Consider the following 25559-nt stretch of genomic DNA (forward strand, 5'->3'; position numbering starts at 1 on the left):
AGGCGCCCGGCAGTTGTTTTGAAGATAATCTCCGTGGCGCAAAATAATTAGCGGAGAAATGCCCCCTCCCCCTTTTTTTTTAATGCGAAGTTTTTTTTTTCTCTCTCTTGCGCTTGACTGGGGGGCATTCATGGCCTGGCCTGGGCAACTCGGAGAACCACCAACGGGGTCCCCAAGCAATGAGGCCTCAGTGTACAGGACGATCGACGCGTGCTCTCGTGCCGCGCTTTTGCCGCGTACGTAGCCAGGTGCATGCGTGCGTGCGTGCGCGTGAAATTTTTTCGCGCCACCGTACGTAGCCGGCCGCGCTAATCGGAGGTGCAGGAGAAGGACAACAAAGTAAACGCACAAGACGCATCTTCTTGGTTCTTTCGGTAAAGTCACGTAGAAGGGAAATAATAAAATAATAAAATAAAACATTCAATAATTCTCACGACGTTTCGGCTACAACGCAAGCAGCCGTCCTCAGGTGAAGAATGAAACACCACCAAGCTTCGTGAGAATTATTTTATTATGTTTTATTTTTATTATTTCCCTTCTACGTGACTTTACCGAAAGAACCAAGAAGATGAATCCCTGCAGTCACGAAAGCTTTAAATCGAAATTTTACAAGACGCAGTTGTAAAGAAACGAGTTTGTCAATGTCGATGATTTTTAAGTGCGTGGCTCCCAGTGGCTTCCTAACATCGGAAGGGAGAGACCCACAGAGACCAACAGAGATCCAAAGACTCGTATAGATCCATAGAGGCCCACTGAGATCCACATAGACCCACAGAAACCCATAGAGACCCATATTCATTCTAGATTTGAAGCTTTCTTGGGTTTTTTCGGTAAAGTCATGTAGGTAAAAAATTTAAATTAATAAAAGTAAAATATTTACTTGATACAGCAAATGTGCTGTGACGGTTCCACTTGAAGACGGAGGCTTGTGTTGCCTCCGAAACGTCGTGATTTTTATTTTATTTTAATTTTACTTTTATTAATTTTAATTTTTCACCTACGTGACTTTACCGAAAAAACCCAATAATATGAACCCATATTCATATTTATTTGTGTTGAACTTCTTTCGCACCGTGAGTAGCCGACCTTGCTAACTGGAGGTGCACGGGAAGGACACCAAACTAAACGCGCAAGAAGCAGTTGTAAAAAACGAGTTTTCAATCTCGACGATTTAAAAGTGCATTGCTCCCAAGTGGCTTCTTAATATTTGAGGGAAGTGCGTTCCAGACGGCCTATGAAAGCGCGCGATGCGGTGACCACCTCCTTTGTTCGATGGCTCGCAGCCAAAAGCCGCTTGTGCTATAGGATGCCCGCTTCTTCCACGAGATTAGCAAGGTATTGTGGTTCATTTGTGGCAAGCACTTTGTGTGTAACGAGTGAGATCTTATAATCTAGATTTGAAGCTTTCGTGACTGCAAGGATTCACACTCTTAGGTTTTTTCGGTAAAGTCACCATGTAGGTAAAAAATAAAATGTAAAATTAATAAAAGTAATAATGAAAATAAAATAATAAATCACGACGTTTCGGAGGCAACACAAGTCTCCGTCATCAGGTGGGACCGTCATAGCTCTTGATGCAGTAATTTTAGCTGTGACGGTCCCACCTGATGATGGAGACTTGTGTTGCCTCCGAAACGTCGTGATTTATTATTTTATTTTATTTCCATTATTACTTTTATTAACTTTCAATTTAATTTTTTACCTACATGGTGACTTTACCGAAAAAACCTAAGAGTGTCTTATAATCTATTTATTCGGCAAATGGAAGCCAATACTGCTGAACGGACCTGCTCAGATCTTGCAGTAGCCATCACGACACGTGCCAGAGAATGTCGTGCACGCTGCTGCTTGGCAATGGGCTGTTTCGAGACGTCTTGAGCAGGCAGCACGGTGCCTGCTCAAGACGACGGAAGGGTTAAATCGTTGGTCAAGCCAGTTCTCAGGATCTCTCACCCTCTTCTTCTCTCGTTTCAAAATCTGTTTTGTTGACTTGTTTTCCAGCCACATTGTGGTGTAGCAATGGCCCGTCTGTGTTAATCGTGTGGAAGATTGCTTGGCGGAGAGAGTTGCATCCGTGACCTTGTAATCATGAACGCCGCAGCTGTGTCGGTCGAGAGATGTTCTAAGTTCAATATTGAACCCGTGTAAGGGTGCGCCGAAACTTAATTTTGTCCTTTCTACCGGGAACACCTTGAGGTCCGTCGGCTCTGTCGCCATTGGCCCCCACCCCTTAGAGAACAATTTGCGGTTTTCACTTCGGCCGTCGAATTGCGGAGGACGACCCAAATGCGGAGCGCGATACCGCCGTTTGCTCACGATGCTCGCAGATTGCAACAAAACGGGCGGCGGGGAGTGCGGTGCAAATGGCATAAGCGCAAACGTTTCACAAAAACGTGATTTCCCGCAAACTTGTAATCGGCTAATCAAATGGAGCAACGTGTCGCGTGGTTACGGCACTGCGGTGGTTTTCATCCGTCAACCCTTTCTCCGACTGCTACAGCTTGGTGAGCGCCGTTATCTCTCTCCGTTAGAGCCCTCCTCGCGAAATTGATAACGGTTAAGACATAGGTGTGTGTGTGTGAAACCTTATCCGCGCCGAGGGCTGGTTAGCACTTTCAAATAACCTTGCGGCGGGTGACCGCACGTTAACACGCGCACACTTGAGCGTTTTCCGATAAATGTAATCGGCATGGTTGGCTACATTCGGCGCGAAAGAAGTTGAGCGTACATATATGGGGGCGCCATGGTGGCGAGATGTTAACTCATCATCACGGTGGCTAGGAGATGTTAACTACCTCGCCTGGTGTGCAGGAGGTTGTGGGTTCGATCACGACCCTGACGCTTGCTGTATATTTGGAGTTTGCGTGTCTCTCTCTCATCATCATCAGGGTGGCTAGGAGATGTTAACTAGCTCGCCTGGTGTGCAGGAGGTTGTGGGTTTGATCACGACCCTGACGCTTGCTGTATATTTGGAGTTTGCGTGTCTCTCTCTCATCATCATCAGGGTGGCTAGGAGATGTTAACTAGCAAGCCTGGTGTGCAGGAGGTTGTGGGTTCGATCACGACCCTGACGCTTGCTGTATATTTGGAGTTTGCGTGTCTCTCATCATCATCAGGGTGGCTAGGAGATGTTAACTAGCTCGCCTGGTGTGCAGGAGGTTGTGGGTTCGATCACGACCCTGACGCTTGCTGTATATTTGGAGTTTGCGTGTCTCTCTCTCATCATCATCACGGTGGCTAGGAGATGTTAACTACCTCGCCTAATATACAGGAGGTCGTGGGTTCGATGCAGACTGACACCTGTATATTTGGGATTTGCATGTCCTCTCCCCCCCATGGTGGTGTGGGATTTTTCTCCGGGTCCTCCGGTTTTTCCCTCCACATTTAGAATCGTGCTTTTTAGAGTATTTGGTTGCGATACATTTCCACGTGATGATGGGCAACTTCGTTGAGCTATAATTGATGTGCCTGGTCGCTTGTGAAAAAAGCTACGTATCTCGATGGGCCTTACCCGGTAAAATATTAAAATGGTTTAGTAGTTTCGATTTAAAGCTTTCGTGACTGCAGGGATTCATCTTCTTGGTTCTTTCGGTAAAGTCCACCTGAAGACGGCTGCTTGCGTTGTGGCCAAAACGTCGTGAGAATTATTTTATTATGTTTTATTTTTATTATTTTTATTGTTTCCATTCTACGTGACTTTACCGAAAGAACCAAGAAGATGAATCCCTGCAGTCACGAAAGCTTTAAATCGAGACCTCTGGCTCCTCCGCCACGTGCCTCAAGCCTCTTCGGCGAGACCGAATCGAGCTCTGGAAACAGGATTTGAACCTTCTTCTTGGTTCTTTCGGTAAAGTCACGTAAAAGGAAAACAATAAAATAATAAAAATAAAACATAATATAATAAAATAATTCTCACGACGTTTTGGCCACAACGCAAGCAGCCGTCTTCAGGTGGACTTTACCGAAAGAACCAAGAAGATGAATCCCTGCAGTCACGAAAGCTTTAAATCGAGAATTTGAACCGCTCGCGTTTCGCAGCGCGCCGGCCCGCCCGCCCGCTTGGATTCCGTGTGGGCAATCGTCGCGTAAGCTCAGCGAGCGGAAACCTTCGGTTCGGTCCCTAAAGAAGGTCCCCAGCATGCGGAGCGAAACGTTGGGCATGGCGGCGATTAGGCCAACGCGCGGCACAACCGCGGAAACGCATCGGCGGGCAGCGAGGGGGGGGGCCTTGCAGCACGGCCTCAAAATGCGGGTATCTCTTATCGTTGCCGACAATGGCGCAAATCACTCGAGCGTTCAGCTGGATCAAACGGCCGCTTTTTTGTGCGTGCGAAAGCGAGTCCGACTGATTTTGGGGATTGGGCAGCGGTGATCTTTGTGGAGTTGTGTCGCGATTAAACTGCCCCCCCCCCCCCCTCTTAAGCCCTCGCGGAGATTTGATGGATCGTCGCGGTTTCGGGGCCCGCACTTCGATCCAACGCTGGCATTTTTACTCTTTCTCTTTGTCGCTTGTTGATTTTAAACATCGTTTTTGTGCGGTTCATGATTAGTTCCGATTCGTTTGCTCAGTTCTGTTAGCGCCACGCGCATGAACGTGACTAATTTCATACGTTGTGGCCGAAACGTGGTGAGAACTTTATTATGTTTTATTTTTATTGTTTTATTATTTCCCTTCTACGTGACTTTACCGAAAGAACCAAGAAGGCGTTGTAAGTAATCGATATGACGCGTGGATCGTGCCCGTAAAAATTTTAGTTTTCAACGGTGCATTCGTAAACTTGCCCGGTTAAATTTCTTTCTCAGTTTTTTGTTGTTGTAAAATTCAGTCTGAAAATAAAAACGTCATTTGTTGGTTGGTGTGGGTTCTCCCTGAGACTCCCTCCCAGCTCTTCCAAGAAGTCTGGCCTACGTGGAAGGAAGAGTAGGCCAAAATCTCGTCGAGAAGTGGTTCTCCAGTGGGGGGAGGGGGGGGGAGACCCTTCCGCTAGCAGTGGTCTGAGCAGGATCTTTCATGGCCGTTCCCTTTACCTTTCACTTGACATCTGTTAGCAACTAATGAGCGCACTTTTTTGTCCCTCTCGGCGTAAGATATAACAACAGCATAATCTTTCGTGCATGTTGACATTCCGCTCCTGTCCTTGGCTTTGCGTCACGAGTGGAGAAAGCCCCGCGGAGTCGCGTGTGACGGTCCCGACCGCTCTCCGTAAACACGGCCGCGCTACGCTCGCAAAAGGGCCCGACGAATCGACGAACTCGCTGAGCAAGCGAATTGTAAAATGAAGCCTCGGCAAATCCGTTTCCGGCTCCCCTTTTTTTTCGTTGCAAAATTACATTCCGGCTTCCCAGAGCCAGGGGGGCGAGCGGGGGGGGGGGGGGGTGCGGGGGGGGGGTGCGGGGGGGGGGGTGCGGGGGGGGGGTGGCGGGGGGGGGGTGCGGAGGGATGCTGCCACAGAAGTGCGCGCGACGGCCGGGGGGCCACGCTCGATTTGCGACCGTGAAGTCGCTGGTTTAAGAGTGCGTCCGTTGGGCCCTCTCGCCGCGCCAGTCGAGAGGTGCCCGGGGGGGGAGACGGTGCCAGACGTGGTGCGGACACCAACACGAGAGAATTGCCGCTCCCGATTTGACGCGCTCGGTCAACATCGCCGGGCCTCGTCAACAAACACCCCGCCCCCCCCCGCCCCCCCGCCGTGCCGACTCTCTCTCGCCTGCGACCAAATCGCACGGAACTCCCTTGGCGCCCGAGCACATCCGTGTCTCTCTCTCTTTGTCTCCGCTCTCGGCTTTCACTGACCCCGCACCGCCGTGGTGAAGTATGGTCAAATAACAACCCACGGCCTTGGGGCGGTGGGGGGGGGGGGTCGGGTGGCGAGGCCACAACATCCAGCAGCGGATTGACAAAAAGGCCGGTGACCATGTGCGTGCAGTGTGTAGGGAAATAGAGCAAGCTCAGCGGTGTGCTTATATCAGAAGTTTGATTGGGACTAAAGTATCCCCTTTGTCTCCCCAAACTACTCTAGTGTGCACAGACTCGCATTGTGTCCCTGTGGAGCATTCTTGTGGGCAATGAACATCTACAACCAGAGCTCCATTCTGCTCCTCCACATACCAGTACTTACGTAGAGAAGCTCCCACGGACGCAACTCGGAGATGGAGGTAAGTTCAGGGCTTTCGCCGAGGGTTTATTAAAGCTGTTACAATAACACACAGCAGGGTACACAACTCCCAGGGGCTAGAGGGGCTCCTACTCTGAGTCCGGGTCCCTGCCGGCTGGCTCCGGTCTCTCTCTCTCTCTCTCGTGTCGGATCGTGGACTCTGCCGACTCCACCGAGCGGAGAGAGAGAATCACCTCTACGGCTACCACCGGCTTCTCCCCAGCAGCATTAGCATCATCATTAGTAGCACCATCAGCAGCAGCATCATCATCATCAGCTTCAGCAGCATCAGCTTCAGCAGCATCAGCAGCATCAGCAGCATCAGCAGCATCATCAGGGTCCTACTCTGAGTCCGGGTCCCTGCCGGCTAGCTCCCGTCGCTCTCTCTCGTGTCGGATCGGGGACTCTGCCGACTCCACCAAGCGGAGAGAGAGAATCACCTCTACGGCTACCACCGGCTTCTCCCCAGACTCATTACCAGAGGTCGCAATCGGGTACCCGATACCCGTACCCTACCCAATACCCGGCTACCCGTTTGCGACCCTGGTGCGGCCGGGTACGGGTACGGATAGGCAGTGAGTCACTGGTGAGTCACCGTTTGTCACTCATTTCTCAACGTCTAGTCTCTTCTCACAATTCAAGTTCCTAGAATCAGCCCACCCGCGCCTGCAACATGGCTTCATCCCAAAGGTCGCAATCGGGTACCTGATACCCGTACCCTACCCGATACCGGGTATCGGGTAGGGTAAGGAATCAAAATCCGTTTGCGACCTCTGCTCACCACTCAATCCCTCTCTACCCACTGGTTCCCTCTTCACCCTGCTTACTCGACGCGTTCCCACGGTGACCCCGCTTTCGTCACGGGGTCTCCCTTAAGTACCCCAGGAGACGTGACGTCATCGCACTGATCGGCACAGCTGACGTCACGTCCCCATTTTACTCCTCTACATTATATCAGAGTCAGAATTTGGCCTGGAGGAATCCGATGCTCACATGAAGCTCTCCGGAGCAATATTGTCGCGCAGAATCCTTTTGGCAAAACCAAACTCCGCATGACGAGACCCAAGACGGTCGAAACCGGTCCCGAGTTTGCTTGATGGATAGCATTTGTCTGGAAAGCCACGTGGACGATGGGCTTTTAAACCGCCTTGTGTAAGTGGCGGCGCAGAACCTATTGCCCTGCCGATGTGGTCAAAAAGCCTTGAACCCACCCAAGGTAACGTCCGGCTGTGTTGCTTATATCGGAGCTGTGCCTTTATCCAGCTTCTGCCGTACTCCAGTGTCATGGAAGGGTCGGCAATGCTGCGTTCAGCATAACAATACTTCCCCCCCCACCCGCCCACAGCTGCCCAATGAAATGTATCGATTGACCTATGTGTCACCATTTGCTAAATAAGAATCTGCAGCGCATCAAGTTTACGTTGGTTGAGGGTGGCGGTGGCGGTGACCTGATTGGATGCAATCGCTCGGCACACGCCCCCGCTGCCAGAAGGCACCTCAGCTGGTCGGGTAGATCTGGGGGGAGCCCGTCGCACGTACCAGGGGGTGTTTAGGCCTACTCTTCCACGCCGATTAACTTGACTGTGCTTACACGCTTGGGTGTGTGGTGGACAGAGGCTCGGGTGGATTAAAAAAAAAAAAATCGCGCCAATCGTTTTCAAATGACCCTCACCACCGCGGTGAGATGGTATAGAACTCGGTGACCTTCTCGTATTACTCCGCAGAATCGTTGCTCTAAAACTATTCAAGCGATAAACTATTTTTTATTTTACCGTGTAAGGCCCGCTGGAGAGAGGGCTGGCTGTAACAAACGGTAGCCCGACGAAGTGGCCTTATCGTCACGGGGAAATTCTATCGCAGCCGAATGCTCTGAACGCGTGGGGACGTTGATTCTAAACGTGGAGGGAAAAAACCGGAGGACCCGGAGAAAAATCCACGCGACCACAAGGAGAGAGAGAGACACGCACACTCTCTCTATGAATAGAATCGAACCCACGACCACCTCCTCCTGCATACCGGGCGAGGGAGTGAACATCTCTCCACCGTGGAATTAAATATAGGGCATTATTACGATTATAAATAGCGGACTTTAAGGGCTCGGCAAATACTTTTTTGTTTATCGCGGTTGCTAAGCGGGGATCTAAAATGAGCAGAGGCGACGTGGGGGAGTGGGAGTGAGGAGAGCAGGTGAGAGCCAGCAGAGATGAAAGTTTGTCGAATGCAGTGGGATTGTACTACACACAGTGTGGCCCAGACGTGGAGGCACCACAGGGGTTTATGACTTATTTTTTGTGTGAAATTCAGAGAGGGTTATTGAATTTGTTTTATAAAAAAATGTTGAAACCGACTTTTCCGTAAACATCAATGTACGGCGCACGAAATATCTTTGGAATAATTTAGGACTTTTTGTTTTTTAAGATTACGTTTGCGTGTAACCTCTGCACATTCACCAATTTACGTTTTGATGTCTTGGTTCATTCACGGGGTTGTTAACGACGAATTCGAGGTGACCCCCCCCCACCCCCCCCCCCCCCCGTGGGAAGACGTAAAATAGACATCGAAAAATGACAACGGAAAAAATATTCACTTGGAGAATGAACCATTAAAAAGTTCTCACGCCAGTTCTACGATCCGTAATGAAAGTTTCTCGTGGGTCGGATCGTGGAGGTGTACAATGTCAGTCGCTGTTACCCGACCCCGAGAGTTGAGCCCCAACCCGCTGGACATCTGTGTGAAAGAGAGAGAGAGAGCGAGCTCCGTAGCTCATCGGATTTCTCCAGTCTAAATAAAGATTCCGATTCTCATATTCTTGGTTCTTTCGGTAAAGTCGCGTAGAAGGGAAATAATAAAATAATAAAAATATCAAACAATTAAATTCTCACGACGTTTCCCTTCTACGTGACTTTACCGAAAGAACCAAGAATATGAATCCCTGCAGTCACGAAAGCTTTAAATCAAAATTCTGATTATCGTCAAGATTTTTTTTTTTATATGGTGTCAAATTTTTCATTTGGGCTGTTGGTGAAAAAATAAATGAGCCACAGTTTGTCCTGTAGGAGCACGTGCCATCCGTTCCTTCTGCTGCACGTTTTCGTGTGCAGTCGATTATCGATTATATAATCCGGCTTCGGTGGGAGGGGGGGCGGGGGGGAGCGCCGGATTTTCAATAACGCCGGATAATCACGACATCATCATTAGAAGAGCTTGATTTTGCACATTTTTGTATGACGTGGTTTTAGGTGTCACGTGTATATGTTTTTTGCGTGTGTTTTAAATGTGTTCACTTCAATGTAATTTTCATAAGTAAACATACAAATAGACAAACAGAAATATGATGTATTTCCGTGCATGCTTTTCATCGTTTAAGTTGTACGCAGCGTATCATGTAGTGTATAGAATATTTGCCACCGAAATCAAGCGTAGCTACTTTGTTTTGCCACGCACACGGTGCCGATTGCCGGACTGGTTACAGCCTGTGACCGCCGGATAATGTTGGAAGTAGCTCGGATAATGGATGATCAACTCTACAAAATGTTGAACTTCTTTTGCACCATACGTAGCCAACCGTGCTCATCGGAGGTGCGGGGGAAGGACAACAAACTATGGGTCTCTGTGTGTGCGTCTATGGGTCTCTGTGTGAGTCTGTGGGTCTCTGTGTTAGTCTATGAGTCTCTGTGAGACTATGGGTCTCTGGTGGAGTCTATGGGTATCTGTGTGAGTCTATGGGTCTCTGTGTGAGTCTATGGGTCTCTGTGTGAGTCTATGGGTCTCTGTGTGAGTCTATGGGTCTCTGTGTGAGTCTGGGTCTCTGTGTTAGTCTATGAGTCTCTGTGAGACTATGGGTCTCTGGTGGAGTCTATGGGTATCTGTGTGAGTCTATGGGTCTCTGTGTGAGTCTATGGGTCTCTGTGTGAGTCTATGGGTCTCTGTGTGAGTCTATGGGTCTCTGTGTGAGTCTATGGGTTTCTGTGTGAGTCTATGGGTGTCTCTGTGAGTCTATGGATCTCTGTGTTAGTCTATGGGTCTCTGTGTTAGTCTATGGGTCTCTGTGTTAGTCTATGGGTCTCTGTTAGTCTATGGGTCTCTGTGTGTGTCTATGGGTCTCTGTGTGAGTCTATGGGTCTCTGTGTGAGTCTATTGGTCTCTGTGAGTCTATGGGTCTCTGTGTGAGTCTATGGGTCTCTGTGTGAGTCTATGGGTCTCTGTGTGAGTCTATGGGTTTCTGTGTGAGTCTATGGGTGTCTCTGTGAGTCTATGGATCTCTGTGTTAGTCTATGGGTCTCTGTGTTAGTCTATGGGTCTCTGTGTTAGTCTATGGGTCTCTGTTAGTCTATGGGTCTCTGTGTGTGTCTATGGGTCTCTGTGTGAGTCTATGGGTCTCTGTGTGAGTCTATGGGTCTCTGTGTGAGTCTATGGGTCTCTGTGTGAGTCTATGGGTCTCTGTGTGAGTCTGTGTCTCTGTGTGAGTCTATGGGTCTCTGTGTGAGTCTATGGGTCTCTGTGTGAGTCTATGGGCCTCTGTGTGAGTCTATGGGTCTCTGTGTTAGTCTATGGGTCTCTGTGTGAGTCTATGGGCCTCTGTGTGAGTCTATGGGTCTCTGTGTGAGTCTATGGGCCTCTGTGTGAGTCTATGGATCTCTGTGTTAGTATATGGGTCTCTGTGTTAGTCTATGGGTTTTGTGTGAGTCAATGGATCTCTGTTAGTCTATGGGTCTTTGTGTGAGTCTATGGGTCTCTGTGTGAGTCTATGGGTCTCTGTGTGAGTCTATGGGTCTCTGTGTGAGTCTATGGGTCTCTGTGTGAGTCTATGGGTCTCTGTGTCAGTCTATGGGTCTGTGTGAGTCTATGGGTCTCTGTGTGAGTCAATGGGTCTTTGTGTGAGTCTATGGGTCTCTGTGTGAGTCTATGGGTCTCTGTGTGAGTCTATGGGTCTCTGTGTCAGTCTATGGGTCTGTGTGAGTCTATGGGTCTATGTGTGAGTCTATGGGTCTATGTGTGAGTCTATGGGTCTATGTGTGTCTATGGGTCTCTGTGTGAGTCTATGGGTCTCTGTGCGAGTCTATGGGTCTCTGTCTGAGTCTATGGGTCTCTGTGTGAGTCTATAGGTCTCTGTGTGAGTCTATGAGTCTATGTGTAAGTCTATGGGTCTATGTGTGAGTCTATGGGTCTATGTGTGAGTCTATGGGTCTATGTGTGAGTCTATGGGTCTTTGTGTGAGTCTATGGGTCTATGTGTGTCTATGGGTCTCTGTGCGAGTCTATGGGTCTCTGTGTGAGTCTATGGGTCTCTGTGTTAGTCTATGGGTCTCTGTGTGAGTCTATGGGTCTCTGTGTTAGTCTATGGGTCTCTGTGTGAGTCTATAAGTCTCTGTGTGAGTCTATGGGTCTCTGTGTGAGTCTATGGGTTTCTGTGTGAGTCTATGGGCCTCTGTGTTAGTCTATGGGTTTTGTGTGAGTCAATGGATTTCTGTTAGTCTATGGGTCTTTGTGTGAGTCTATGGGTCTCTGTGTGAGTCTATGGGTTTCTGTGTGAGTCTATGGGTCTCTGTGTGAGTCTATGGGTCTCTGTGTGAGTCTATGGGTCTCTGTGTCAGTCTATGGGTCTGTGTGAGTCTATGGGTCTCTGTGTGAGTCAATGGGTCTCTGTGTGAGTCTATGGGTCTCTGTGTGAGTCTATGGGTCTCTGTGTGAGTCTATGGGTCTCTGTGTCAGTCTATGGGTCTGTGTGAGTCTATGGGTCTATGTGTGAGTCTATGGGTCTATGTGTGAGTCTATGGGTCTATGTGTGTCTATGGGTCTCTGTGTGAGTCTATGGGTCTCTGTGCGAGTCTATGGGTCTCTGTCTGAGTCTATGGGTCTCTGTGTGAGTCTATAGGTCTCTGTGTGAGTCTATGAGTCTATGTGTAAGTCTATGGGTCTATGTGTGAGTCTATGGGTCTATGTGTGAGTCTATGGGTCTATGTGTGAGTCTATGGGTCTTTGTGTGAGTCTATGGGTCTATGTGTGTCTATGGGTCTCTGTGCGAGTCTATGGGTCTCTGTGTGAGTCTATGGGTCTCTGTGTTAGTCTATGGGTCTCTGTGTGAGTCTATGGGTCTCTGTGTTAGTCTATGGGTCTCTGTGTGAGTCTATAAGTCTCTGTGTGAGTCTATGGGTCTCTGTGTGAGTCTATGGGTCTCTGTGTGAGTCTATGGGTCTCTGTGTGAGTCTATGGGTCTCTGTGTTAGTCTATGGGTCTCTGTGTGAGTCTATGGGTCTATGTGTGAGTCTATGGGTCTTTGTGTGAGTCTATGGGTCTATGTGTGTCTATGGGTCTCTGTGCGAGTCTATGGGTCTCTGTGTGAGTCTATGGGTCTCTGTGTTAGTCTATGGGTCTCTGTGTGAGTCTATGGGTCTCTGTGTTAGTCTATGGGTCTCTGTGTGAGTCTATAAGTCTCTGTGTGAGTCTATGGGTCTCTGTGTGAGTCTATGGGTCTCTGTGTGAGTCTATGGGCCTCTGTGTTAGTCTATGGGTTTTGTGTGAGTCAATGGATCTCTGTTAGTCTATGGGTCTTTGTGTGAGTCTATGGGTCTCTGTGTGAGTCTATGGGTCTCTGTGTGAGTCTATGGGTCTCTGTGTGAGTCTATGGGTCTCTGTGTGAGTCTATGGGTCTCTGTGTCAGTCTATGGGTCTGTGTGAGTCTATGGGTCTCTGTGTGAGTCAATGGGTCTCTGTGTGAGTCTATGGGTCTCTGTGTGAGTCTATGGGTCTCTGTGTGAGTCTATGGGTCTCTGTGTCAGTCTATGGGTCTGTGTGAGTCTATGGGTCTATGTGTGAGTCTATGGGTCTATGTGTGAGTCTATGGGTCTATGTGTGTCTATGGGTCTCTGTCTGAGTCTATGGGTCTCTGTGTGAGTCTATAGGTCTCTGTGTGAGTCTATGAGTCTATGTGTAAGTCTATGGGTCTATGTGTGAGTCTATGGGTCTATGTGTGAGTCTATGGGTCTATGTGTGAGTCTATGGGTCTTTGTGTGAGTATATGGGTCTATGTGTGTCTATGGGTCTCTGTGCGAGTCTATGGGTCTCTGTGTGAGTCTATGGGTCTCTGTGTTAGTCTATGGGTCTCTGTGTGAGTCTATGGGTCTCTGTGTGAGTCTATAGGTCTCTGTGTGAGTCTATGAGTCTATGTGTAAGTCTATGGGTCTATGTGTGAGTCTATGGGTCTATGTGTGAGTCTATGGGTCTTTGTGTGAGTCTATGGGTCTATGTGTGTCTATGGGTCTCTGTGCGAGTCTATGGGTCTCTGTGCGAGTCTATGGGTCTCTGTGTGAGTCTATGGGTCTCTGTGTTAGTCTATGGGTCTGTGTGTGAGTCTATGGGTCTCTGTGTGAGTCTATGGGTCTCTGTGTGAGTCTATGGGTCTCTGTGTTAGTCTATGGGTCTGTGTGTGAGTCTATGGGTCTCTGTGTGAGTCTATGGGTCTCTGTGTGAGTCTATGGGTCTCTGTGTGAGTCTATGGGTCTCCGTGTGAGTTTATGGGTCTCTGTGTGAGTCTATGGGTCTCTGTGTGAGTCTATGGGTCTCTGTGTGAGTCTATGGGTCTCTGTGTGAGTCTATGGGTCTCTGTGTGAGTCTATGGGTCTCTGTGTGAGTCTATGGGTCTCTGTGTCAGTCTATGGGTCTGTGTGAGTCTATGGGTCTATGTGTGAGTCTATGGGTCTATGTGTGAGTCTATGGGTCTATGTGTGTCTATGGGTCTCTGTGTGAGTCTATGGGTCTCTGTGCGAGTCTATGGGTCTCTGTCTGAGTCTATGGGTCTCTGTGTGAGTCTATAGGTCTCTGTGTGAGTCTATGAGTCTATGTGTAAGTCTATGGGTCTATGTGTGAGTCTATGGGTCTATGTGTGAGTCTATGGGTCTATGTGTGAGTCTATGGGTCTATGTGTGAGTCTATGGGTCTATGTGTGAGTCTATGGGTCTATGTGTGTCTATGGGTCTCTGTGCGAGTCTATGGGTCTCTGTGCGAGTCTATGGGTCTCTGTGCGAGTCTATGGGTCTCTGTGCGAGTCTATGGGTCTCTGTGTGAGTCTATGGGTCTCTGTGCGAGTCTATGGGTCTCTGTGCGAGTCTATGGGTCTCTGTGTGAGTCTATGGGTCTCTGTGTGAGTCTATGGGTCTCTGTGCGAGTCTATGGGTCTCTGTGTGAGTCTATGGGTCTCTGTGTGAGTCTATGGGTCTCCGTGTGAGTTTATGGGCCTCTGTGAGTCTATGGGTCTCTGTGTGAGTCTATGGGCCTCTGTGAGTCTATGGGTCTCTGTGTGAGTCTATGGGTCTCTGTGTTAGTCTATGGGTCTCTGTGTGAGTCTATGGGTCTCTGTGCGAGTCTATGGGTCTCTGTGTGAGTCTATGGGTCTCTGTGTGAGTCTATGGGTCTCTGTGCGAGTCTATGGGTCTCTGTGTGAGTCTATGGGTCTCTGTGTGAGTCTATGGGTCTCCGTGTGAGTTTATGGGCCTCTGTGAGTCTATGGGTCTCTGTGTGAGTCTATGGGTCTCTGTGTGAGTCTATGGGTCTCTGTTTGCGTCTATGAGTCTCTGTGTGAGTCTATGGGTCTCCGTGTGAGTTTATGGGCCTCTGTGAGTCTATGGGTCTCTGTGTGAGTCTATGGGTCTCTGTGTGAGTCTATGGGTCTCTGTTTGCGTCTATGAGTCTCTGTGTGAGTCTATGGGTCTCCGTGTGAGTTTATGGGCCTCTGTGAGTCTGTGTTGAACTTCTTTCACACCGTACGTAGCCAACGATGGTAATCGTAGGTGCGGGTGAAGGGCAACTCGGTGTCAGAGTGTGCAGTGGTCTGCACTGTCTAGTGGCACCTAGCACGACACAGAGAGTGCACATGGCCCGATGCTTGGACAACTTTTAACGTCGGAAATATTTTCCGTTCGGTTCATTGGTCTGTGATAAAAACAAACACCGCCAGTGCAACGTGGTCGTCGTCATCATAAGTGATACAACACACAACTTGAACAACAACAAAAACAAGCTCGGGGTTGAAATCTCCGCGCGTGTACGCAACAAAGATCCCCCGTGTAGCCTTAACAGACTGTAGGGGCAAGTGCTGTTAGCGAGCACCTATGAAGGCCGGAACGGTACACGAGGGGGTGGGTGGCCAGCACCACGCACGACCGCCTTTGTGCACACACACACAAACACACACACACAAACACACACATACATACAAACATACATACACACACACACAAACACACACACACACACAAACACACACACACAAGCAAACACACACAAACACACACACAAATACACACACATACAAACATACATACACACACACAAACACACACACAAACACACACACACAAGCAAACACACACACAAACACACATAAACACACACGCACACACAAACACACACAAACACACACGCACACATAAACACACACAAACACACACAAACAAACACACACAAACACACACACACAAACACACACACACACGTGGTGGCTCTATCTAACACTTTCGAACGCGCGATTCTCTTGGGAAGTATTGAATTGGCAGCGGACCCTCTCCAGGGCATGCGACGCCGCTTTGGCAAATTCTCGCAACGGCAACAAACAAATAAATACCCCGTTTCGTGTCTCCCTGGTGTTGGGGTGGGGGGGTGTTGGGGTGTTGGGGTGGGGTGGGGGGGTGTTGGGGTGTTGGGGTGGGGGGGGGTGTTGGGGTGGGGTGGGGGGGTGTTGGGGTGGGGTGGGGGGGTGTTGGGGTGGGGGGGTGTTGGGGTGGGTGTTGGGGTGGGGGGGTATTGGGGTGGTGGGGTGGGGGGGTGTTGGGGTGTTGGGGTGGGGGGGTATTGGGGTGGGGGGGTGTTGGGGTGGGGGGGTGTTGGGGTGTTGGGGTGGGGGGGTATTGGGGTGTTGGGGTGGGGGGGTGTTGGGGTGTTGGGGTGGGGGGGTGGGGGGGTGTTGGGGTGAGGGGGTGTTGGGGTGTTGGGGTGTTCGGGTGGGGTTGGGGTGGGGGGGTGTTGGGGTGAGGGGGTGTTCGGGTGGGGTGGTGTTGGAGTGGGGGGGTGTTGGGGTGTTGGGGTGGGGGGGTGTTGGGGTGGGGGGGTGTTGGGGTGGGGGGGTGTTGGGGTGGGGGGGTGTTGGGGTGGGGTGGTGTTGGGGTGGGGGGGGTGTTGGGGGGGTGTTGGGGTGGGGGGGTGTTGGGGTGGGGGGGGTGTTGGGGTGGGGGGGTGGGGGGGTGTTGGGGTGGGGTGGTGTTGGGGTGGGGGGGTGTTGGGGGGGTGTTGGGGTGGGGGGGTGTTGGGGTGGGGGGGTGTTGGGGTGGGGGGGTGTTGGGGTGGGGGGGTGTTGGGGTGGGGGGGTGTTGGGGTGGGGTGGTGTTGGGGGGGTGGGGGGGTGTTGGGGTGGGGGGGTGGGGGGGGTGTTGTGGTGGGGGGGTGTTGGGGTGGGGGGGTGTTGGGGTGGGGCGGGTGTTGGGGTGTTGTGGTGTTGGGGTGTTGGGGTGGGGGGGCATCCTTTCGGTTGAGGAATAGCAACGTGGCCGATGGGCTTCACTGTGAAATCCCGATGGGAAGCGGCAACGCAAACTTGTACCAGACGTGTGCGTGCGTGCGCGAGTGTGTGAGTGAGTGTGCGAGTGTGTTCGAGTGTGTGAGTGAGTGTGTGTGGGTGTGTGCGCGAGTGTGTGCGAGTGTGTACCAGTGTGTGCGAGTGTGTTCGAGTGTGTTCGAGTGTGTGAGTGTGTGTGGGTGTGTGCGCGAGTGTGTGCGAGTGTGTACCAGTGTGTGCGAGTGTGTTCGAGTGTGTTCGAGTGTGTGAGTGTGTGTGGGTGTGTGCGCGAGTGTGTGCGAGTGTGTACCAGTGTGTGCGAGTGTGTTCGAGTGTGTTCGAGTGTGTGAGTGTGTGTGGGTGTGTGTGCGAGTGTGTGTGAGTGTGTACCAGTTCTTCACCTAAGTAACGGAATTTTAGTTCTTCACCTAAGTAACGGAGCTTAAGTTCTTCACCTAAGTAACGGAGCTTAAGTTCTTCACCTAAGTAACGGAATTTTAGTTCTTCACCTAAGTAACGGAATTTAAGTTCTTCACCTAAGTAACGGAGCTTAAGTTCTTCACCCAAGTAAGGGAATTTAAGTTCTTCACCTAAGTAACGGAGCTTAAGTTCTTCACCCAAGTAAGGGAATTTAAGTTCTTCACCTAAGTAACGGAGCTTAAGTTCTTCACCCAAGTAAGGGAATTTAAGTTCTTCACCTAAGTAACGGAGCTTAAGTTCTTCACCCAAGTAAGGGAATTTAAGTTCTTCACCTAAGTAACGGAGCTTAAGTTCTTCACCCAAGTAAGGGAATTTAAGTTCTTCACCTAAGTTCCGTTCGAGTAGCGCCACCTTTTTTTACACGTTCCCGGATCCTGGCAGTCGTGAAATGCCACAAATCCTGGTGAATCCGTTCAGCGGTGAACGTGTGACTTTGTCCATCCCTCCCATCATCCGGCCACCGCTTGTTGTCCGACGTGCGCCTGTTACGCTGGGCGCAGGGATTCAATTCGGTGGACGAGCGACGTCAGAATCGGAATCCGATGATCCGCCAAGCTCTTGTTTACAGATGTCCAGCAGTAAATACGTGTGCACCGCAAAGCGTCGTGGCCCTCTCTTGCAAACCCACACCTCCGATTTAGAACGGTTGGCTACGTACGGTGCGAAAGAAATTCAAACACACACGCACGCACGCACATACACCCCGCCGGGCATACCGCAGCTCCCGTGCTCGCTCGCTCGCTCACATCGCTTGAGAGGCCATTCCAAAGCTGAGTAGTGCCGTGGTTTTTTTTAATTCTCTCTCTCTCCGGTCCGCATCGCCGCCGCCACCGCCGCTGCTGCTGCTGCTGCTCCTATGACGCAAATGCCACTCCCCAGCTCCCATTACTCTCCCAGGGCTCGGCACACCATCACCACCACCATCACCACCACCAGCACCACCACCACCAGCACCACCAGCACCACCACCATCCTCCAGTTACCACCATCACCACCACCATCTTCTTCCACAGTCCTCCCAGCACCACGATTACAATCACTACCACCACCACCCTCTACAGCCACCACTATCACCACGATTACAATCACCACCACCACCCTCCACCACTGTCCACAACTACCACCACAACTGCCACCATCACGAACCTGGCAGATGCACCTCCACCCTCCTGCACCAAAGGCAAAGATCACCCGTGAAGCCTCTTGACAGGCTGCCCGGAGCAAGTTCCGTGGGCTAGCACCCTACTAAGGCCTGTACGGCATCCTCCGATTAGCGCGTTTGGCTACGTGCGGTGTGAAAGAAGTTCGGCATACGTGCAGCACACGAGGGGGTGGGTGGCCGGTACCCCACTGGTCAAAGTTCACGTGCCCGTGACCGATTCGGATGATCGTCACCGGTATTGGCCACGAGCGGGAATTGAACTCGCGTCGTTCAGTTCCCGTGGCCGCCGCCACCACCACCACCACGCCGAGTCTGGGAGAGCGGTGGGGGGCCTGGGTCTCGTGGGCTGGGCGGGCTGGGCGGGCTGGGCGGGGGGGGTACAATTGAAATCCCAGAGCGATTCCAAGTTCACTTCGGTTTCCCGGCAGCTTAATTAAGTTTCGCCGCGATATTCCCGTAATGAGTTTTCACCGCACCGCTCCCACCCACCTCCCCCCACCGTCTCTCGTTGGCTTCCTTAACGGGATCTCCAGGCTGAAGCAGCAGCGGTGGTGGTGGTGGGTGGGTCAGGTGTGGGGTGTGGGGGAGGGCTGGGAGAGGTGGTGGGGCCGGCTGGCCGGGCAGCAACGCGCCGTGTAAAGCCACGACAGAGTTACTCGTGCAAACATTACGTCATCGCCGCCTGCACAATTTTCGCAGCAGATGCACTGCGCATACCTTTGACCTGACTCGTGGGTTGCGCCTGCGTGTGTGTGTGTGTGCCTGCGTGTGTGTGTGTACACGTGTGTGTGTGTGTGTACACGTATGTGTGTGCGTGTGCACGTGTGTGTGTGCGCCTGACCCGTGGCAACTGGTCTGCCCCGTGACCTCCTGCCAGCGGGCGTTCGACACTTCACGTGGCCTCAAGGTGCACATAGCCTGGCACAAGCGTCGTGGTGACGTCACCGTCACTTAGTGGCGAATGGCGGTTGTTCTGTGCGCCTGTGTGTGTGTAGTGGGGAGCGGTAGTGTAGCGGTTAGCGCTACGCTGCGCTATGAACCTGGCGACCCGGGTTCGATTCCCGCTCATGGCCAACACCCCGGTGACGATTATCTCTGAACCGGTCCTAGGCCTCCCCTAGGTCGACTCAGCCTGAAATGAGTAGCTGGTGCGGTGTGTAAACATCGCCACTGGGGAGACAAAGGCGGTCGGGCGTGATGCTGGCCACCCACCCCCTCGTGTGCCGTTCCGGCCTTCATAGGTGCTCGCTCGCAGCAGTCTGAAGGCTACATGGGGGAACTTTGTCTGTGTGTGGTTGGGTTTATTTTATTTAAAAAAATCATTCCTTTTGCCTTCTTGGTTCTTTCAGTAAAGTCACGTAGAAGGAAAATAATAAAATTATAAAAATAATAAATAATATTTTTTTATTTTCCTTCTACGTGACTTTACCGAAAGAACCAAGAAGATGAATCCCTGCAGTCACGAAAGCTTTAAATCGAAATTCATTCCTTTTGCGTCTCTCTTCCCCCCCCCTCTTACGACAACGGCCAAGCCAGTTTGAAGTCTGGATCCCGCCGCGTTGCTACACTGCTGATGTGCCTGCCGTGCGGGCAGGCGGGCGTGGGGATGATATTTGACAAGTCTCGTGTGACCGCAAGCCACACGACAACGTGGTTTAGCAGAGTGCTACAACGTGCGCGCCTGACCCCCCCTGCCGCCTCCCCCCTGCTACACCCCCCCACCACACCAGATGTAGCGGGCAGCGTGGAAGATCAGGCCAAATAACCTCTGGATGGGGGCTGTCTTGATAGGCTCCCTATTAAGTGAAGGCTCTTTCGTCACAGTCGTGATGCGAGCGCGCAATTGCAGGGCTGCACCTTTGCCTTCTCCGACGTGTACGCAATGCCTCTGGGAGGGGGGTGGGGGCTGTTAGCTCACGGGCTGGGTAAATTGTAGTGGTCGTTTTTAATCAATTTAAGATGTTTGTATTTCGTGTGTTCGGATATGATTCAGGACAATTTGCGTTTTTGTATTTTTCCCCCCCGTTCGTCGGCTTTGGGTGTAATGATTTCCACGCGTAACTTCGCCCGGTGCCACGCGAATGCCGCTTTTTTTGCCAGAGAAAAGCGGTTGCACGGGAGGGCTACGGAGTGACGTCATTTCCTGTGACGTCACAATTCGAATCGAACGGTAATTAGCAAAAAAAAAATTGATTCCCTATCGGCCGAGATTTATATCTTATCCCAATTGTTGGGATTTTTTTCCGAACTTCGGGAACGCATCTCGAACTTCAACAACATCTACCTAAATCAGCGCAAGCCTCCCCTAAATCTCACACGACTTCCGTGTGTGTCCACCCCCACCCTGAATCTCTCCCCAAAGACAGACCCCTCCCGCCCCCCATATAGCCTTAACAGACTGTTGGGGCAAGTGCTGTTTAGCGAGTTGCACCTATGAAGGCCACAAACCGCACCGGGTACTCGTTAGAGACCGAGCCAAATCTCTTCCCTTCTCTCCCGCTGCTGCCGATTGTTGTGAGCCTATATCACCACCGTGTCTTTACAGTCACTCTGCGGGCACACACCCCGCTTGGCTTGCGAGATGTGACGACACCGGGCGCGTGGTATGTGTGCGTCCGCTCAACTTCTTTGCCGCCGTATGAAGCCAACCGCGCAAATCGGATGTGGTTTGCGCGCAGGTCAATTGTGCTCTGGACCAGTTTTTGTATGAAGGTCATGTAGCAGCGTCTGTGTGTAAACAGTTGCCAACAATGGCTATGCTTTTCACTGGCACTCAAAAAGGCATTGCTTTTTCATAGTGGAGCTGTTGCCAGTTGTGTGTGTGTGTCTGTGATAAACATTCAAACAGCAGACGTTTGTTGTTTATGTTTTGCTCTTTTCAGGATTTATTTGACACGCAGAGGCTTTCAGCGGAGGGATGGGGCACCGTGGTGGCGAGATGTTAACTACCTCGCCTGCTATGCAGGGGATCGTGGGTTCCCTGATGCCTGCTGTGTATTTGGAGTTTGCATGTTCTCCCCGTGGTCGCGTGGATTTTTCTCCGGCTCCGATTTTCCCCTCCACAATTAGAATCAACGTGGGTTTAGAGCGTTTGGCTGCTATACATTTCCACATGATAAGCCACTTCGTTTGGGCTATCATTTGTGGCCAGGTCGCTTCTGAAAAAGAGCTACATAGCTCAGTGGGCATTACCTGGTAAAATAAAATAAAAATTAATAGCATGCTGCTGCGGTGTAACTAAACTACGTTTGCTTTGATATACAGAACAGTGGAAAGAATGCGTCGTATAATCCACTGCTCTCTCAGGGTTCGGGATCGAACCCACGACCTCCTGTATACCGGGCGAGGTAGTTGACATCTGGTCACCGTGAGGTCAAGGTCGGGATCATGGATCCCACGACCTCCTGTATACCGGGCGAGATAGTTGACATCTCCTAACCACCGTGAGGTCAAGGTCTGGATCATGGATCCCACGACCTCCTGTATACCAGCCGAGGTAGTTGACATCTCCTAGCGTGACGTCAAGGTCTGGATCATGGAACCCACGACCTCCTGTATACCGGGCGAGGTAGTTGACATCTCCTAGCGTGACGTCAAGGTCTGGATCATGGAACCCACGACCTCCTGTAAACCAGGCGAGGTAGTTGACATCTCCTAGCGTGACGTCAAGGTCTGGATCATGGAACCCACGACCTCCTGTATACCCGGCGAGGTAGTGGACTTGTCGCTCACGCGGCGTTTTCCCAGCTGACTTTGCTTCACCCTGTCGAGAGGTTAAAGCTGGCTGGGTGGAAACGGGAGGGGAAAGAATGTCTGGTTCAAAGTACGAGCAGCTTTATTAAAACAGTCTGCTGTAAATAGTGTACTCGGTGTACGCGTGCGTGCGTGCGTGCGCGCGTGTTTGTGTGACGCGGAACGGTGGCGTAGCGGTTGAGCGAGCTCGCGCTACGAACTCTGGTGACCCGAGTTGGATTTCCGCACGCGGCCACCGACAACAGCGGCGGTTTTCCGAACTGAGCCTGGGCCTTCCCCCTAGGTTGACTCGGCCTTAAATGAGTACCTGGTGTGGTGCGTAGCGGTTGAGCGAGCTCGCACTGCGAACCCGGGTGACCCGAGTTCGATTCCCGCTCGCGGCCACCGACAACAGCGGCGATTTCCCTAGCTGATCTTGGGCCTTCCCCCTAGGTTGACTCGGCCTTAAATGAGTACCTGGTGTGGTGTTGCCGACCGTGACGTCATGGCAGTATCCCTGCACTGCGGGACGAAGGCCCATCCCAGATGTAGTGTCAGACTTGACCGAGCTGGTCAGTACCGTTGGGTGAAGGGCGGTGAGAAAAAGAAGTGATATCACTCGCCATTGCCTGGGAATTGAACCAGTGTGCCAACCGCTAACATTGCAACACGGCAGCATCAGCATTCTGAATATATACACACACACACAGACGCGCACACGCACACACGTGTACGTACTCATTTCGCATTGTGGAAACACGATGACACGACTATTGTGTCGGCGTAATGGCCAGGACGCCCACCACGACCCCCCCCCCCACCCCCAGCGTGTGCCGCATGGGGTCGGTTCCTGACAAGCAGAGGTCGCAATCGGATACCCGATACCCGTACCCTACCCGATACCCGGCTACCCGTTTGCGAACCTGGTGCGGCCGGGTACGGGTACGGGTAGGCCGTGAGTCACTGGTGAGTCACCGTTTGTCACACATTTCGGGTAGGGTACGAGTAGGGAATGGGTACCCGTACCCAGCCGGGTACGGGTACCCATTTGCGACCTTGGTGCGGCCGGGTACGGGTACGGGTAAGGAATCAAAACCCGTTTGCGACCTCTACTGACAAGTAAAACCCCGTTGGCATTCGGTATCTGATCACGGTGTGGGGCCCTCCCCTCCCTCCCTCCCCTCTGCCTAGGTTGTCTCGGCCCGGAATTAATACCTCATGGTCGGCGGTGATCGCTGTCAGCGGCACGGGGGAGACGCACGAACGACTCGTCTGTGTCGTGTGCTGCTCGCGGCGTGAGTTCACCCTTTCCCGCTGCGTGACGTGCGTGCCAAGTTGCTGCTGGGGTGGTTGGGGGGTGGTTTGGGTTGTTCTCGTTCACTCGCCGAATCTCGGAACGATGCAATCGGCTCATTTTCAGAGCGGCGTAGTCGCAGCGCCGCTGTTTTTAAAGACGACGTTGTTCACCGCGGAAACTGTGGCCACACGACCGCCGTTGCCCCTAGCGATAGCCGGCGCCCAGCTGTGGCAGCCTCGGTAACGCTGTTTTTAAAGACGACGTTGATCACCGCGGAGAACTGTGGCCACACGACCGCAGTTGCCCCTAGCGATAGCCGGCGCCCAGCTGTGACAGCCTCGGTAAAGATGTTTTTTTTCTTTTGGTTCCGTGCAGACGACGTACACGGACGTCATCGGGATGGGAAAGGGGATTTTAAAGTTGAGTTGATTTCAGGTGGGGACCTTTGATTGAGAGATTAGAAGTTCATATTCCGCGGAAGTGATTTCATCATCATCATCATCGTCGTCGTCATCGATACCACCACAATAATGATCAATACATCCACACTCATCTTCATAATCAATATGATCATTATCAATTCCACGTCTATCATCTCCGCTACTGTTGTCGTCATCTTCACCAATAGCCCCACGATCATCGCCATGATCATCAATACCACGACGATCATCGTCATCATCCATACCACAACTAGCATCATCATTAAATACCACCATCATCATCAATACTACCAATAGCATCGTCATCATCCATACCACAACTAGCATCATCATTAAATACCACAATCATCATCATCATCATCAATACTACCAATATCATCGTCATCATCTATATTGCTTCTATCATAATCAATAATACCACTATCATCGTCATCAATACCCCCACTATTATCGTCATCATCCATACTGCTTCTATTATCATCATTACCCCAACTATCATCGTCATCATCAGTACCACTACTACCATCATCATTATCAATACCACCACTATAATCATCATCAAAACCATGACAGTAATCGTCACCACCATCATCAAGACCACCACTATAATCATCCACACCAGTAAAATCATTATGACCACCGCCAGCACAACCACCACCGCCATCATCATCAACGCCACCACAACAACATCATCATCATCATCGTCGACAACAACATCATCATCGTCGACAACAACATCATCATCGTTGACAACAGCAACATCATCATCGACAACAACAACAACATCATCATCGACAACAACAACAACATCATCATCATCGACAACAACAACAACATCATCAACGCCACCACAACAACATCATCATCATCGTCGACAACAACATCATCATTGTCGACAACAACAACAACATCATCATCGACAACAACAACATCATCAACGCCACCACAACAACAACCGCCAGTCGTGCGGCACAGCCAACGTGAGACCGGCACGTGTGCACAGTGCCCCCCCCCCCCGCTGCCCGTCCAGTCGGGCGGTCGTCCCCCCCCCCCCCGCGCGGGTCGCTGAGGATGAGCGCCGCTCCGGAGTTGCCATCCCGGTCACGGCGTACTTCACCGCCCCCCGCCCTCCCCACTGTTATATTTGGCGTCGATGGCGCCCTCCTCCGTCGACGCTACTATTATTATTCTTGTCATTGTCGATCGCCCCGCCAACCTCTCCCCTCCCTCTCCCGGCAGCTGCTTTTGGCAATATCGCATTTCCCCTTGAAATAAATATATAAATGAATAAGTATATTAATAAAACGCATCGGGCTGAAATCCTCTTCGGCCGACGAAAAGTCCCAATTGCTGTTTCTCAAACGTTGGTTGCCTGCAACTCGGTTTTTGTTTTTTCACCCTTATTTTTGGCAGGTTCGGCCTGCAACAGATGGCATTAGTCACGAGTTCCTGTACGCGTCGAAACGCCTCTCGGTGAACGCGGCGATGCGGCGTGTACACGCGGAGCAAACAACCCCACATGATAATTGTTTTTTTACCCTTCTATCTGGCAACAAAACTGACACGTTTTTTACAAGGAGTCATGTTTGCATAGACCACAATACCTGCAGTCATAATGCAAACAAAAAACATAACTCTGATAATGTATGCACTGTCCTTCAGAGTTATGTCTTTCAGAGTTATGTTTTTTGAGATGTGATAGAGCAAATCTGAAATCAGATATGGAATCAGCACCCTGAAATTAGTCTAGA

At 51.1% G+C, this 25559-nt stretch overlaps 1 protein-coding gene across 4 annotated transcripts in view; it reads left to right on the forward strand.

Annotated features, from left to right (window-relative positions):
* The window catches only part of LOC144951490 (cyclic AMP-dependent transcription factor ATF-7-like), a 102326-nt gene that overhangs the window by 12982 nt on the left and 63785 nt on the right, over positions 1 to 25559 (forward strand). For 3 of the 4 annotated variants that reach the window (XM_078881804.1, XM_078881806.1, XM_078881807.1), the window contains exon 2: positions 23263 to 23366. The exons of the other annotated variant lie outside the window; for it this stretch is intronic. The gene's annotated coding sequence lies outside the window, so the exon portion shown is untranslated. The remainder of the gene's footprint in view (positions 1 to 23262; positions 23367 to 25559) is intronic. 4 annotated transcript variants of the gene reach the window in all.

The sequence above is a fragment of the Lampetra fluviatilis genome, chromosome 62 (assembly GCF_964198595.1).
Source record: "Lampetra fluviatilis chromosome 62, kcLamFluv1.1, whole genome shotgun sequence".
NCBI classification, from domain to species: Eukaryota; Metazoa; Chordata; class Hyperoartia; order Petromyzontiformes; family Petromyzontidae; genus Lampetra; species Lampetra fluviatilis.